The sequence below is a fragment of the Cibotium barometz genome, chromosome 44 (genome assembly GCF_041138505.1).
Source record: "Cibotium barometz isolate CiBa-2024 chromosome 44, ASM4113850v1, whole genome shotgun sequence".
Lineage (NCBI taxonomy): Eukaryota > Viridiplantae > Streptophyta > Polypodiopsida > Cyatheales > Cibotiaceae > Cibotium > Cibotium barometz.
The window spans coordinates 25,236,513-25,252,768 of NC_141089.1; the positions used below are offsets into that span (position 1 = coordinate 25,236,513).

The following is a 16,256-nucleotide window of genomic DNA, read 5'->3' on the forward strand; positions in this document are numbered from 1 at the left end:
AGTTGCATGGTAGAACCTTATGTAGATGTTCCAAATAAATACTAAGGCAAGGAAACTATAGCTAAAACAAAAGCTGCATATAGTGGAAACGAAAAGCATGTCTATTAATGAATCTCGGGGATTCACTATATGTAAACTCTCTATATCACGTGCATTCAAGGCCTAATTTAAAAACCCCTTATCTGTAAATTTTTCATGAATAAAACACACCCTTTTTCTATTCAATCTATAAATACCCCCTTTAAATGGTACCCCTCTGTATGTAAATAAGGTGTAAAAAAGGGATTTAAAAAACCCCTTATGTTGAATCCACATGCTATGCTTACATATTTATGAGTGACCCCCCCAAATAATGAATATGCTTTAAATATCAAGGGCATTGTTGAATCCCTTAATTCTATCAATGTACTTGTGGAGAATGATGATTTGGTTAGTGTCTGTTTTGAATGGGCTTGGTTAGTGTCTGTTTTGTTTGACAGATGGTTAAGCAGGGTATGCAAGTGAGGTTTAATCCTCAAGGATATTTTGTGAAAGACTTCAAAAATTAGTGTTGCTTGGTTGTAAAGGGTAACACAAATGGCAGGATGTTTATTTCGGATGTGAACATACCTAAAGTAAAGGTAGCCATGTTTGCACATGGAACAGATGTCATTGCAGATATTGATGTATGGCACAAGTGCATTGGTCATGTGAATGTACAGTGATTGAAGTCTATGCACGCCCAAAATATTGTTGTAGGTTTGCCAAAGTTTAAGGTTGATGGCATGCATAAAGTATGTGAATCATACGAGCTTGGTAAGCAGGCCAAATATGCTTTTCCACATGAAAAGCATGTCAGTGCCAGGCCATTAGATTTTATACATTCAGATGTATGGGGATTGGACAAGACTGTAAAAATTGTAGGTTGTAGTTATTATGTTACATTCATTAATGAGACCATAATAGGAAAGTGTGGGTTTACTTCAAAAAAGAAAAAAGTGAGGTGTTTTCTCACTTTCAGAGATTTAAAGCCTTGGTCAAGAAGGAAAAAGAAATGGAAATAAAATGCTAGAGATCAAATGGAGAAGAATATTTCTCCGATGAGTTCAATGATTTCTTGAGAAAGTAGGAAATCAAGAGAAAGTTTACGTGTACGTACACTCCGCAACATTATGGTATTGCAGAAAGGGAAAATATACACATTGGAGAAGTGGCACGTGTCTTGATGGATGAAAAGAATATTCCACATTATTTTCAGGCAAAAGCAGTAGCAACTACTATGTACATTATGAACAGGACACCTACTATAAGCTGTTCATCGTATGACACCCAAACATAAGTTTACAGTAATATTGGATGTATCTCACTTGAAAGTGTTTCGGTGTATTTCATATGTATATGTCCCTAATGAAGTAAGAACAAAATTGGATCCAAAAGAAAAGAAATGCATCTTTATTGACTACATTATGGAGAAAAAAGGTTATAGATGCTATAACCCTACCACTCGTGAGATGTGAGAAAGCAGAGATGTTGTTTTTGAGATGCAATGAGTAGTTGGTATGCACTGGCATTGAAGAAAACACAAGATGCAGATGTAAGGACTGTTTATGATGAACCACATGTAGAGAAGTAATCACAGATTCTTAGTGGACCTTGAGAGTCCTCTAGCAATAGATCCAAGCTTAGCCCATGTTTAGGCATGTTGAGGATAGTTGTTGGTACACAAGTATCATGCAAAGGGAAGGAAAAGGTAAATTAACCTTTTTTCCCTGATCTATCAGCGGGTCACTCATATGTGGTGATGGTGTCTCTAGCGGCTTTGAGCAGAGCCTTGATGAGGAGCTTGGCATTCCGTCTATGGTTACTCCTGGTGTAAAGAGAACCAAGACTGTTTTTAGGATAGGTAGTGATCCAAGTGTACGCAGGTCTACGAGGCTTAGGTACCCTATTGAGACAAGTTGAGATATTATGAGTATATATTCCATCAGTATGCCTACATGGTTAAAGAAATAAAAGAAATTGAGCCTAGTTGTTTTGAGCAGGCACTTGGAAATAAGAAATGGGAAGATGCCATGAATGAGGAGATGGTAGCATTGGAAGCAATTGCAACATGGGAGTTAGTGCCTTTGCCTAGGAAAAGAAGGAAATTAGAAGTAAGTGGGTGTATAAAGTCAAGCATAATGTTCATGGTTCTATGAGAGCAGGTATAAGGCAAGATTGGTTTCCAAGGGCTATGCACAGACTTATGGCATTGACTATGAGAAGACATTCAATCCGCTTGCAAGAATGGAAACCGTGAGAGCTATCATTGGCTATGGATGTAGCAAAGGGTTGGTCTTTACATCAAATGGATGTTAAAAAATTCCTTCTTGTATGTGATTTGTAAGAAGAAGTATACATGATACAGCCACTAGGTTTTGAGAGTAATGCACACCCATATTTTGGGTGCAAAGTATGCTAAGCCTTGTATGGCTTGAAGCAAGCACCAAGAGCATGGTGAAACAAGATTGGGGAGTATCTTGTTTACCATTGGATTTCAGATATCCAATGCAGATTTTTCACTTTGTGTGAAAAAGACAAATAGAGGGATCATGCTATTAGTCATCTATGTGGATGACTTGATTATCACTCGTGATAGTGATGCTGAGATACATGATCTCAGGAGGCTTTTGAAGAAAAAGTTTGAGATGAAGGATTTGGATGAGCTGCGGTATTTCTTGGGCATAGAGGTGGTGAGAGAACCTCATGTAATTTTGTTATTATAGAGGTAGTATGGTTAGGACATGTTGTCCAAGTATGGTATGATAGGCTGTAAGCCTATTTCAGTGCCATTGGAGTAGAACACAAAGCTTTCTACAGATATAGGTGAGCTTTTTAGAGGACCCCACTTCGTACAGGTGCATAGTGGGTAGCTTGATCTACATAATCATTACTAGGCTAGACTTGAGCTATGATGTTTGAATTGTGAGACAGTTTATGCAAGCCCCTAGGAAGCCACACTTGGATGTAGCTAGACAGATTCTCATGACCATATTAAAGTCAAGAGTTTTTTATGGACTTTTCTATGAGGTTCATATAGTGATACTACTACATGGGTACACAGATGTTGATTGGGATGGTAGTGTTGGAGATGAACGATCTACCAGTGGTTTGATGTTCTCATTTGGGAGTGTTTTTGTGAGTTGGAGCAGTAAGAATCAGCCAACACTTGCCTTATCGAGTACAAAGGTAGATATAGGGATGCTACTATGGTAACTTGTGAGGTATCCTGGTTTTAGAAGCTACTTGGTGATATGGGTGAGCGTGTGGATAGGGCAATTGTCATTTATTGTGACAACATGAGTAGCATACGGTTGGCCAATAACCTAGTATGCCATGCTAAAACAAAACACATTGAGGTACACTATCACTTTGTGCAAGAGAAGGTTCTAGTAGGTGATGGTATATGTCAACACATAGAGGATCGTGTGGTTGAAATCTTCACAAAGGCATTAGGCATAGAGAAGCTCCACAGGTTTAGAAGCTCAATTGGAGTGCAGTGTTGTGTAGAGTTGAGATCGAGGGGGAGTGTTGAGATATTAAGCTCAAACGACAAACATTTATAACCCGCCTGGGTGATAACTTCCACACTTATATAACTAGAATGGTTGGTGAGATTATGGTTGATATGATGTGGGATGACAGGCTGTGTGACAACCACTATGGAGTACTAGAGTTATGGCATAGTTATAGAGTTAGCTCATATAGTTAGGTTCACACTATAGACCGAAAATTTTATATGTTGATGTAGGAGAGTACTTTTCCTTTATGTATGTACTTTATCTTTTAGTTATATGGTTGTAGAGAAGAGAGGAAGTTAGAATAAAATTCAGCCACCCAACCATCGATCTCTCTCTTATGTCTTGCACTCTCTTGTGTGCCTGTGTTTGCTTGCAAGGAACTCAAACAGACATAATCTTCAAATGTTCCCTGCATTCTCTTTAAAAAATTTAATTCTCTTAAGTCGATGTTTCTTAATTCTCAAAAGTACATAATCTCCAAATTCAAAAGATATTTCTTTATCTTTGCAGTTTGATTTCTTACCATATTGCTCTATAGTAGATTGTCTTACCCCACTCAAAATGCAATTAAAACCTACCGTGAATTAATTAGCACCTTTGATTTTATGGGAAAGTCTTGTAGTCGGAACAAGCAAAGATTTTTCATATATGATCTCGAAAGATGCTCGACTAGTATAGCTCAATAAGAAGTATCTTTGTAAGCAAACTAGAGAAGATGAATGTAGTTATCCCATGAACTAGGTTGTTGGGCATCAACATAGGCTCTAAGTAGATCCAAGATAGTGCTATTGATAACCATAGTCTATCCATTCATTTCTAGATGGAAAGTAGTGAGAAGTCTAACTTAGTTCCTATGTTGGAGGAAAGAGTGATCCCAAAATTATTGTGGAATCTAGAGTCTCTATCAGAAACAATCACTTTTGGCAAACCATAATGCATAAAAACTTTCTTGGTAGACATGATTATGGCTTGCTAAAGAAGTCATGTTTTCTGACAAGGTGAAAGAGGCTTGCTTATTGAGATGGTCCACTATAAGCACCGAGTCATGAAAAACGAGAACAAAATCATGCAAATGACAAAACTTCATTTTTTGGAAAAAAAATCTAAAAATGTAATTTTTAAAAAAAAAATAGAGACAAAAAACACACTTTCAACGCAAACATTTAAAAAAAATCACTGCTTTTGTGAAAAAAATGCATAAAACATTACTTACATTTTACTCTAAACCCAAAAACATCCAATTGAAAAAAGAATTATAAAGAAGAAGAAACTCTTCCAATCAACTAGGAGAGTCATTGTAGGTTTTGCTTAAAAATATCAATTAACTCAAATCCGTATACAAGAATTTCTATATCCTGCAAATTAAACATGTCCACACGTTGACGAATTCCACTTTTCTTTCCTTTTTTGCTTTGTTTAAGAATCTCTAGATCATACTTTCCCTTGAGAATGCATAAGTTTTGTACCAATACACGCTTCTAGACTGCGTGTTGTTGTACGTAGTATGCTATCCAGGTGGTAAAATTGACGTTATTTTTAGACCCAACATAATTTGAAACTCTCTTACATGGGGCTAGTGTATTGTCTAAGAAAATAAATTTTCTTTTTATACAAAGTTGATCCAATGGTTGAGTTTAAGTATATTTTGATATTGAGACAGAGGTAGGCATATGGAGTCTATGCCCTTAGAAGAGGCTTATTGAAAGAAACAATTTCTCTAGATTTAGATAGAAAACCAACAATCTAAATAGTAAAATATTTTAGATGGTAGGGAGTACTAAAAGTTATCAGTTTACTTTATTTTGATCTAATAGTTTGATTATGAGTTATAATCTTTGCAAAAACACAATTTTTAGTTTATAACAATTAGATTTTGATTCATGAATTTAAATGACAACAGTTCTCGTTTTGAAAAATTGATGGAAATTAGGATTCTAGAGTGTTGTCTTGTTGACAAAGTGGATTATGGAATCCAAAATTCTGTGAAGACTGAGGTTTCTATTGTGACATTGAAATTTTTGTTTTAAAAAAAGAGAAATTTTTGTCCATAATGAATAAAAAATTCACTTTTATTGGATGAAATTTTAGTCCGTCTCAATGGAAAAAAAATTCCGTCAAAAAATTCCATCGAATTTAGATTCCACAATCCACTTGGATTCTGGAATCCAAATTTCTATCGTCGGATTGAAATTTCCATTAAGGTGTGAGAAGTCCTTGGGTCGAAATTTCCGTTGGTGGCGGATTGAAACTTTCGTCGACAGAAATTCAATCCATCGAACGAAATTTTTTTCTGAAAATTTTCGGTGATGGACTAAATTTTTCGTCCAATAAAAGTGAATTTTTTGTTCATTATGGACTAAATTTATCTTTTTTTGGGTGAAAATTTCACTGTCACAGTAGAAATGCCAGTCTGATAAAAAATTGGATTCTAGAGTTTAAATTTTCATTAATTTTTGAAAACAAGAATTATTGTCATTTTTATGGCTCAAAATCTAACTGTTATAAACTAAAAACTTTGTTTTAATTGCAAAGAATATAACTCTAAATCGAATTGTTATATCAAAATAAAGTAGACTAATAAATTATAGTACTCACTACCATCTAAAATTTGACCTTTTGGATCGTCAGTTTTCTATCTGAATATAGAGAAATCATTTCTTTCAATAAGCCTCTTCTATGGCCATGGACTCCATATACCTACTTATATTAACATCAAATATATGCTCTAATTCAATGATTGGGATAAAGTACAATGATTCCCAGGATGAAGTTAGGTAAACTCTTGTAGAAGAAAAAACACATTTTTCTAATTCTAAGTAAAGAGTGTATTATACATTACTACATAGACATGCGTGAATTATTAGTAGTTTTAAAGAATATTATATCTTTTCATGGACCTTGTTTTTTGTATTTTGTTATTTGACATGAAAAGTGAAAAAATTTTCACCTTTAAATTAATAATATGCACATTTTTTTAAAGAAGTTTGAAACTATGCTTATTTTGCAAAAGTTATAGAAACATTTCTCTTTAATGTCTCCAAAAGATTGTAAAATTGATCAATATTTAGGACTAGTGAAAAATCAAGATAGCCTTGCAAATGAAAACTCATGAATGAATCATTAACATTTTTCATGACTCAATTTTTATAGTCCAAATCATGTCATTATGATTGTTTGTAGTAGGCAAACCCTTAATGAAGTCCATTGATATATATTCCTAAGTATTATTAGAGATTGGTAGAGTTGTGAGAAGTCCTTGGGTCTTACCTTTATAGCTTTAAATTTTCTGACAAATAGAACATTAAACCATAAATTTTGCTACTTCTTGTTTAAGATAACGCCAAAGGAATTCTCTAGAAACTAATTGCAAAGTAGCAAAAACACCTCGATGATCCCACATGTATGGGAGGTGATGCATTTCCTCCAATACAAACTGTCTGAAAGGTTTTGTAATAAATAATCTCTTCTAAAAGAAGAGGAAACCATTATGACACAAGTAATCACCAATAATAGGGTTCTAATAATTATCTTTAAGAATGATCCAAGCTTCGTAGAAGCTAGAGCCATGCTCATAAGACTCTCTGATAGGACTCAAGGGTCTACTCTTAATCTCACCGAGATGTTGTGGACACTAGGATGTTGTTTTTATTCCCTAGTTGTTGATATTGGATCATGGGTTGAAAACTATAGATAAATGGAGCCCATTTCATATATCGGGATCAAAAATCAGAGGTTGGGTCAACAAATCATGAATGCTATGTTGGTTAATTTTGATTAAAAACTCAAATCTCATTAAATAATACTTCCAAAGTCTTAAAGCATGAACAAAAATAGTTAGTTTCTTGTTATACGTACTATAATTTATTTCTATTGGTTTAAGCTTATGACACTCTCATAGGCAATGGGATATCCATCTTGCATGAGAATAGCCCAAAATCCTATCCCACTTGCATTAGTAACTACTACAAAGAATGGTGGTTTAAAATCTGGTAACCTAGGAACTAGTGCATAAGTCCAAGATTTCTTAAGCTCAATAAAAGAGGAATGGTCCTATCTGCAAGTGTAAGATACCACCAATACCGTCACTAGGGATAGGGAGGCACCTCACTCAATAAGATCAATCCTAAGCCATTGTGAGAGCTATCTCATCAGTGCCTCTCTTGGACAATCTGCTTTATAAGCGATCTCCATAGGGTTGGGGGTCCTACCTAAAATGTAAAGGATCTCTTTTCGATTTCTAGTCTCTCGTAAGGAAACACTCGACTCATCAGGTCCACCCAACCACTCGCATCCCAGTGACTAGAATGGTTCATCTATGAGATTTACCTAAATTAGGCATATTGTTTCACTGATGCAAATTATAACATGATTCATTTATTTATCCTTATGCATAGGTTCCTTTATCCCTTAATGAATACATCCTTTTCCAATCAAGTTAGCCTACACAAGAAAGAAATTCATCATAAAAAATAACTATAATTTCAAACCCTTGACATCCAAAGTTTCATCCATCTCTAATTCTTGGCTCACTAAGTCACAAAAACAATCTAGATCTTACAACCGTTGTGGTGGCAAAAGTCACTTTCGCAGAGTAGAACGAGAAGTGTCCCCTTCACCCTCTTCTTGATATGGGGACCTTTCCAACTCAGGCTTGTAACCAATAGAAAGATCCGCCGCCCTTCCCCGTGGTGGGTTACCCAACCAAGGTGGTTGACCCGATCTGTAAGTATTTCTAGAGCCGGTTGTCCCCGGTGGGGAGTACTCGGTTGCCCCAAACCGATCACTAAATAGATCACACCAGAATGGTTTCCCCAAAATTGATCTAGTCACAATGGTTACCCTAGGGGGAAGTCCCCTAGTTCACAAATTCATCATTCACATTTAAAGATCATGTTTTGTCTCAACATCTTTATGATACCAACATAAACAATTCCACCTTCGTACTCATGGGGAAAACTTTTTAGCAATAATGCAATGCATACATCTTCTTCCATATTTTAGTTCATGGCTGCAAGCTATGTAGTTAGGCTTCTCATTAGATTTAGGTGAGACTCAAGAGAATATCCCCTATTTAACTTAAGTTCAAAGAGTTGAATTAGAAGGTTGATATTTGAGCTCTTAGCTTGAGCACCAAAAAATGTGTCCAACTCTTCCCAATCTTCATTTGAAGTGCTTCTTCCATCTATGTGATGGATAAACTGATCACATTAGACCAAAGCTATGATGGTAAGAGATTTCTCATCCTTACTAACCCATAATGCTTCTCCCTTCGTGGTGTTAGGATTTCTTTCCTTCCCATTGGAAATGATGTTAGAAGTGGTGCACCACTCAGGAACCATGACCAACCTAAGGTCGAGGGATCTCTCTCTCTCGTATCTCGTACACCCACTCACACCAAAGGTGTGTTGGAGGGATGAGAGAGCCCCAAGGGTATTTGACCCTTTATACAAAGGTGTTGAACACCACTTTATGCATAATATGGGATTAAATGCTTCCACGTGTAAGTTGAGGAGGAGGAGCTTCATTCCAACACCCCCGTGAAGTTGCAACATGCACCAACCACCTTTTAGAGATCACCATGCATAGGCAATAAACTGATTACTTTAGACCAAAGCTATAATGGCAAGATATTTCTCATCCTTACAAACCCATAATTCTTCTCCCTTCGTGGTTTTAGGATTTATTTCCTTCCCATTGGAAACGATGTTAGAAGTGGAACACCACTCACAAATAACTGCGACCAACCTGAGGTTGAGGGCTCTCTCTTCCTCGTATCCCATACACCCACTCACACCAACAGTGTGTTGGAGGGATGAGAGAGCCCCAAAGGTATTTGACCCTTTATAAAAAGGTGTGAAACACCACTTTATGCATACACGTTTATGCATACACGATTAAATGCTACCATGTGTATGTCGAGGAGGAGAAGCTTCATTCCAACACCCCCATAAAGTTGAAACATGCACCAACCACCTCCTAGAGATCACCATGTATAGGCGAGCACCTAGCCACCCATCCAAGAGGTGGCACCCTCCCATTGATAGAGGAGTGTAGTTTTTTACACGGACTTGACCTACCATCGATATAAAGGAGGTTCGTCCGATCCAATCAACCGCGAGCAACACCACTACCTAGATTACAAGCAACACCACCGCCTAGACTTTGAGCAGCAGTGGGCACAAGGTCGTGATACCATGTTAGAAGTGGAGCACAACCTACAAACAACTAGGTCCAACCTCAGGTGAGGGGCTTTCTCTCCCTCATATAACATGCACCGAGTCACACCAAAGGTGTGTTGGAGGGATGAGAGAGCGACAAGGGTATTTTACCCTTTATACAAAGGTGTGTTGGAGTGATGAGAGAGTCCTAATGGTATTTTACCCCTACTTGGTCCAACCTCCATGTTAGAAGTGGAGCACAACCTAAAACAACTAGGTCGGGGGCTTTCTCTCCCTCGTATCACATACACCCAGTCACACCAAAGGTGTGTTGGAGGGATGAGAGAGTGACAAGGGTATTTTACCCTTTATACAAAGGTGTGTTGGAGTGATGAGAGAGCCCCAATGGTATTTTACCCCAACTTGGTCCAAAATCTGGTTGGGGGCTTTCTCTCCCTCAAATCCCATGCACCCAGTCACACCAAAGGTGTGTTGGAGGGATGAGAGAGCCCCAAGGGTATTTTACCCTTTATACGAAGGTGTGCAACACTACTTTATGCATATGGGATTAAGCGATTCCACGTGTAAATTGAAGAGGAGGAGCTTCATTCCAACACCCCCCTGAAGCATAACTCTTATTGCAACATTGGCACTAACCACCTCCTACATATCACCATGCATAGGCAGGCACTTAACCACCCATCCAACAGGTGGCACCCTCCAATCAAAAAAGGCAAAGGGGAGCTTTTTACATGGCCTCGCCCTACCATCCATATAAGGGAGGTCCGTCCAATCCAATCAACTGTGTGAGAAACACCACTACCTAGAATACAAGCAGCGGCACTGCCCAGACCCTCACAGCACAGTGAGCACAAGGCTCTCATATCATGTGAGAAGTAGAGCACCACCCACAAACAATTACAGAGTGAAACTGAGGTCGGGGGATGTCTCTCCCTTGTATCCCATGCACCCACTCACACCAAAGGTGTGTTGGAGGGATGAGAGAGCCCCAATGGTATTTAAACCTTTATAGGAATGTGTGCAACACCACTTTATGCATATGGGATTAAGCATTGCCGTGTGTTAGTCGAGGAGGAGGGGCTTCATTCCAACAAATGCTCCACAATCCCTTTCTCATTAATGTAATTTTGATATTATTTTGCCATGTATGAAAGTCTGTTCCTTCAAATTTATCTATCTTGGTGGCCCCCATTAAGGAAGGTCTTACCTTAGAGAGCCAATGTCTACTCCCTTTATACAAGAAAATAAATGATTAATAAAAAGATTGAGCCCAAATGCTTTGAGTAATGATCCCTTCCAGAATTATATATGCATGAGAATAAGTATGGAAAAATTTCTAAAAATGTGGAACAAAATCTAATTCTGAGAGTTGATACACAGAGAACTAATTCAGATAGCTAAGTCTGATACACAGAGAACTAATTCAGATAGCTAAGTCTGATAGCTGACTCAGATAGTTGTTTTAGACAGCTAAGTCTACGACTTGACTTAGACAGCTGACTCAGAGAGATGACTTCGAGAACTACAACTAGCTGATGTTGTAAATCAGCTACTGAGAATTGATTTAGTTAGCTGATGTAGACAGATGATTCAACATTCTAATTTTGTCAATTGATTTAGTAAACTTGGCCAAAAAAGTAAACCGGCCAAGAACGTGAGCAAAAATTGTGACAAGTGGCAATTGTTGTCTATAGGCAGAGTAAGTCATTTGTAGTCACATCAATAGGTTATTGGCAGTCAATAGAGTAGGTCATTGACTATCAGCAAAGCAGCAATAGGTCATTAGATGTCGGCAACAAGTCGTCATACTGTTAGTAGTAGCAGGTCATCCGACATCAGCAGTGAATGTCAGCAGATACATGGAATGGTACACGTGAAAAAGCTGGTAAAACATACAACTTCTAGCAGTGCACCGATCACAGAAGTGGCATGCAAAAGCTAATGTAGAGAGACAAAGGTGCACGTGAAGTTGATGTAAACAGATGGAGTTGCACATGGAGCGGATGTAGATAGATGGAGTAGCTCGTGGAGCACCGATGTAGATAGGAGAATTCCACAAGATGAAGTAGCTGGATTAGTCATCTCTGGAGAAGAGATGAAGTAGCTGGATTAGTCATCTCTCGAGAAGAGATGGATCCCACCAACTAGGATCTTTGTGTGGCTTTAGTACATCAATTGTGTGGCTTCAGTAGAGTTGATGTAGCTTGTAAGATTCCTCTCCCAACCCCTTTTTGATGTCTAGTATCTTCCCCTGTAATCAATCCCTCTTCAGAAATATAAAGACCTTGTTTCTAACTTAGAGAGAGAGAAATATTCTAGAGAGAGAATATTCAGATTTTGAATATTTTTGGATAGAAAAATATCTCTTATAATTCAGATGAGTTTCCCTGAAACAGAAATTTAAAAAGAATTTTCCAATGTGCAATTGAAATTAATTGGAAATAGGTATAAAGAATCTTAGCCTAAGGGTCTAGATTTTCAGAAATCTTTAGACTATGGTCCAATTAAGGTTTCTATGGGCCAATAGCATCAATCCATGTGTAGGGAGGAGATAAATCCAAATTGTAAAAAGAAAATACCCAAAAATGAGTAAATGCTCACATGAGGTGAAGAGTTGAAAATGTACAAGGTTTATTAGTAAAAAACTATGAGCAATATTAAAATGATTCCATTATGACACATATGTAAGGAAGGAGAGTTCTTTAAAGGAGGTGCATATTTCACATAAGATGAAGAGTTGAAAATGTACAAGGGTTATTAATAAAAAACTATGAGCAATATTAAAAATATGAGATATTTTGGGAATAATGATTTTATTATGAGACATATGTAAGGAAGGGGAGTCCCTTAAATGCTCACATAAGATGAAGAGTTGAAAATGTACAAGGTTTATTAGTAAAAAACTATGAGCAATATTAAAATGATTCCATTATGACACATATGTAAGGAAGGAGAGTTCTTTAAAGGAGGTGCATATTTCACATAAGATGAAGAGTTGAAAATGTACAAGGGTTATTAATAAAAAACTATGAGCAATATTAAAAATATGAGATATTTTGGGAATAATGATTTTATTATGACACATATGTAAGGAAGGAGAGTCCCTTAAATGCTCACATATGTAAGGAAGGGGAGTCCCTTAAATGCTCACATAAGATGAAGAGTTGAAAATGTACAAGGCTTATTAGTAAAAAACTATGAGCAATATTAAAATGATTCCATTATGACACATATGTAAGGAAGGGGAATTCTTTAAAGGAGGTGCATATTTCACATGCTTGAATGAGTTTTAAACTCATAAAAATTAAGATATTTCATCTCTCCTCTCTCCTCATTCAAGTCTAGTTCCAAAAAGTTAGCTTAATTGACCTAAAAATGGTCAAAAAGTGACCAAACTGACTTGGAAAATTCTAGAATCAGTTTGTTTGGTTAGGAGCTCAAATTTTCCTATAAATAGAAGCCTTCCCTTGTTGAAAAAAATATAGTGTCTTATGCTTTATTACTCTACTCCTCCTAAGCCAAAATATATAGTGTCTTATGCCTTGTTACTCTACTCCTCCTAAGCCAAAATAGATAGTGTCTTATGCTTTGTTACTCTACTCCTCCTAAGCCAAAATATAGAGTGTCTTATGCTTTATTACTCTACTCCACCTAAGCCAAAATATAGAGTGTCTTAGGCATTGTTACTCTACTCTACCTAAGCCAAGAGCTGTGAATTCTTTAATAATTCACTAGTTTTTGATACTTCTCTCTTTCTTCAATCCCCATTGGTGGCTCCATCAACATACTAAACCAATTGATTGGTTGGGGGCCTCTACCGTGAATAAAGAATCAAGCAAATCATAAGGTAAGTATATTGAATTTTGATCTTTTCTATAATTTCTCAATGATTCTCTCTTCTCAACCCCTCTCAAGCTTGAGAAGTTTAATTAGTATGGTTTTTTAAATGCTATTGAAGTTAATTGGTGAATAGTAGTGAAGAGTTACATAATTTAATAAATACTATAGAAGTTAATTTCCATTTATGTTTAAATTCTAATGGTTTTTATGTAATTTCTCTCTCTCACTCAAGAAATGGTCATACTCATGACCCATTCTCAATCCAAATGAAGCTTTTCATAAAGCTTTTCCTTAATCCAAGATTAAGCTATGCTTGAGGCCAAATTAATGGCTTTTTGCTATGTTTTTAGTTTATGCACATTGATGATTCAATCCATTATGGATTGATGACCCAATTAGAGACCATTCTAATTATTTCCTTAATGATAAGCTTTATCCCTTAGAAAAAAATTTGAGATTTATCAGTCATAGTAGCGGAGCTATGGCAAAATTTTTATAGAAATCACGCATAAAATAAATTCATTCAAAGCATAAAAAGAGGACTTCCTACCATATCCTAGGAACTATCATCCTAGATTAATTAAAAGAATATTATTATGCATGGAGATATGGATGTTTGCATGTAGATGTAGAGGTATGGATGTGAGTGTGAATGTGGAGGTGGATGTATGCATGTAGATGTAGATGTATAGATGTAGATGTGGATGTGGAGGTGGGTGGATGCATGTAGATGTAGATGTATAGGTGTAGGTGAGAATGGAGATGTGGATGTATACATGTAGATGTAGATGTATAGATGTAGATGTGAATAGAGATGTAGATGTATACATATAGATGTAGATGTAGATGTATAGATGTAGATGTGGATGTGGAGGTGGGTGGATGCATGAAGATGTAGATGTATAGATGTAGATAAGAATGGAGATGTGGATGTATATATGTAGATGTAGATGTATAGATGTAAATGTGAATGGAGATGTGGATGTATGCATGTAGATGTAGATGTATAGATGTAGATGGGAATGGAGATGTGGATGTATGCATGTAGATGTAGATGTATAGACGTAGATGTGGATGTAGAGGTGGATGTATGCATGTAGATGTAGATGTATAGACGTAGATGTGGATGTAGAGGTGGATGTATGCATGTAGATGTAGATGTATAGATGTGGATGTGAATGTGGAGTGGATGTATGCATGTAGATGCAGATGTATGGAGGTGAATGTGAATGTGGATGTGGATGTATGCATAGGGATGTAGATGTATGCATGTAGATGTGAATGTACGCATATAGTTGTGGATGTATGGATGTGAATATACGATTGTGATGTGAGGGAATCTGAAGTGATGAGATGGAAATGATGTGATGGGATGAGTATACATATAAATGGAATATGGAATAAGTAATGTAGATTGAGGAGGGATAATGTGGAAAAATGAAAGTTAAAATAGAAATTGTATTGTAAACTGTTTGTAAATGCTGTTTGTAAATGATTGTTTTATGTCAAGAATGCTGGGGGGAGCATTTTGACCGTCTTGTGATTAAGGTCGTGATGAGAAAGTTGCAACTGCTGACGGGGAGTCAATGAAGGACGTCTCGCGTAGCAAGGTCGGCCGAGGTCTTGACCAGCCTCGGTGCGATTAAAATGGTGAGCTTCCGGTACGGTGGATGAGGGGCCAAGGAAGCGGCCTATGCGTGAAGTGCTAGGTTACCTGCGAAGGATCCTAGAGGGTGCTGACCATACGGTGTTCGGGCTCTGGGTCGCCTAGGATACCCACGCGTGCGTCGAGGAAGATATTGGAACAGAGTTGGAGTTGTTTTCTGAAATCGAGCATGGATCTGGTTGATTGACCTTGCTGGTCTTCAATGGATGAGTCCATGGCTCCTTATATGGATCCGTTGGTTGATCTTGCTGATCTTCAACGAGAGTCCATCTTGATAAGTGATTATATTACCGAGTATTATGGGCTAGGAACTATCGAAACGGCTCCTGAGCGTTCTAGTTGCCAATGATGCCATAGATACTCTGATGAAGGAATGATGGGAAATTAAGAATCAATTGGATAAATTGGAAGATGGTGATCAATGATACTATGGTTTTATTAAAGGATTGTTTTAAACTGGTTGAATCTGGTTGAAAAAGGCAATTTCATATTGGTGGGTGTGTGAGTGGTGTGACTAGTTTTATTTTGCATGAACATCCGGCTAGGGGGCCTTGGAACTCTTTTCCTTGGTACCCGAGACAAAACCTAACCAAATTCTTAATTGGATCCCATCACTACAGTGGTTGGGCGGTTGGCTAACCCATGGGACTGGATGGGGTTAGGCTGGACTGATGGATCCGTAAATCGAGACTCAAGCTTTGTTTTTACGATAGAAAAAAAAAAATCCCGGACAGTAACTGTTCTATGGATAGGAATCAACGGCTGTGCCTCTTGAATGGGGAAAAAAGCGTTGATCCCAATGATCCAAGTGCAAGTTTCTTCCTTGAACTGACTAAGGATCTTATAGATGTAATTGGATCATCTCGATCAGAAATGATCTTGACTACGTTAGAGTAAAAAGTTATCCTGGTGGAATCGCCCGTGCTTCCGGTTAAGAAAGTTTTTCCGGGTTCGGTTTTGGAACAACCGACGGATTAGTCTCTTATCCGGATATCCGTGGGCGAGGCCCGAGTGTGGGACCCCTGTCCCGCG

The 16,256-nt window shown here is 37.4% G+C and overlaps 1 protein-coding gene across 1 annotated transcript in view; it reads left to right on the forward strand.

Annotated features, from left to right (window-relative positions):
* Positions 1-16,256, forward strand: part of LOC147613120 (uncharacterized) — a 73,695-nt gene that overhangs the window by 18,614 nt on the left and 38,825 nt on the right. The window lies entirely within an intron of this gene.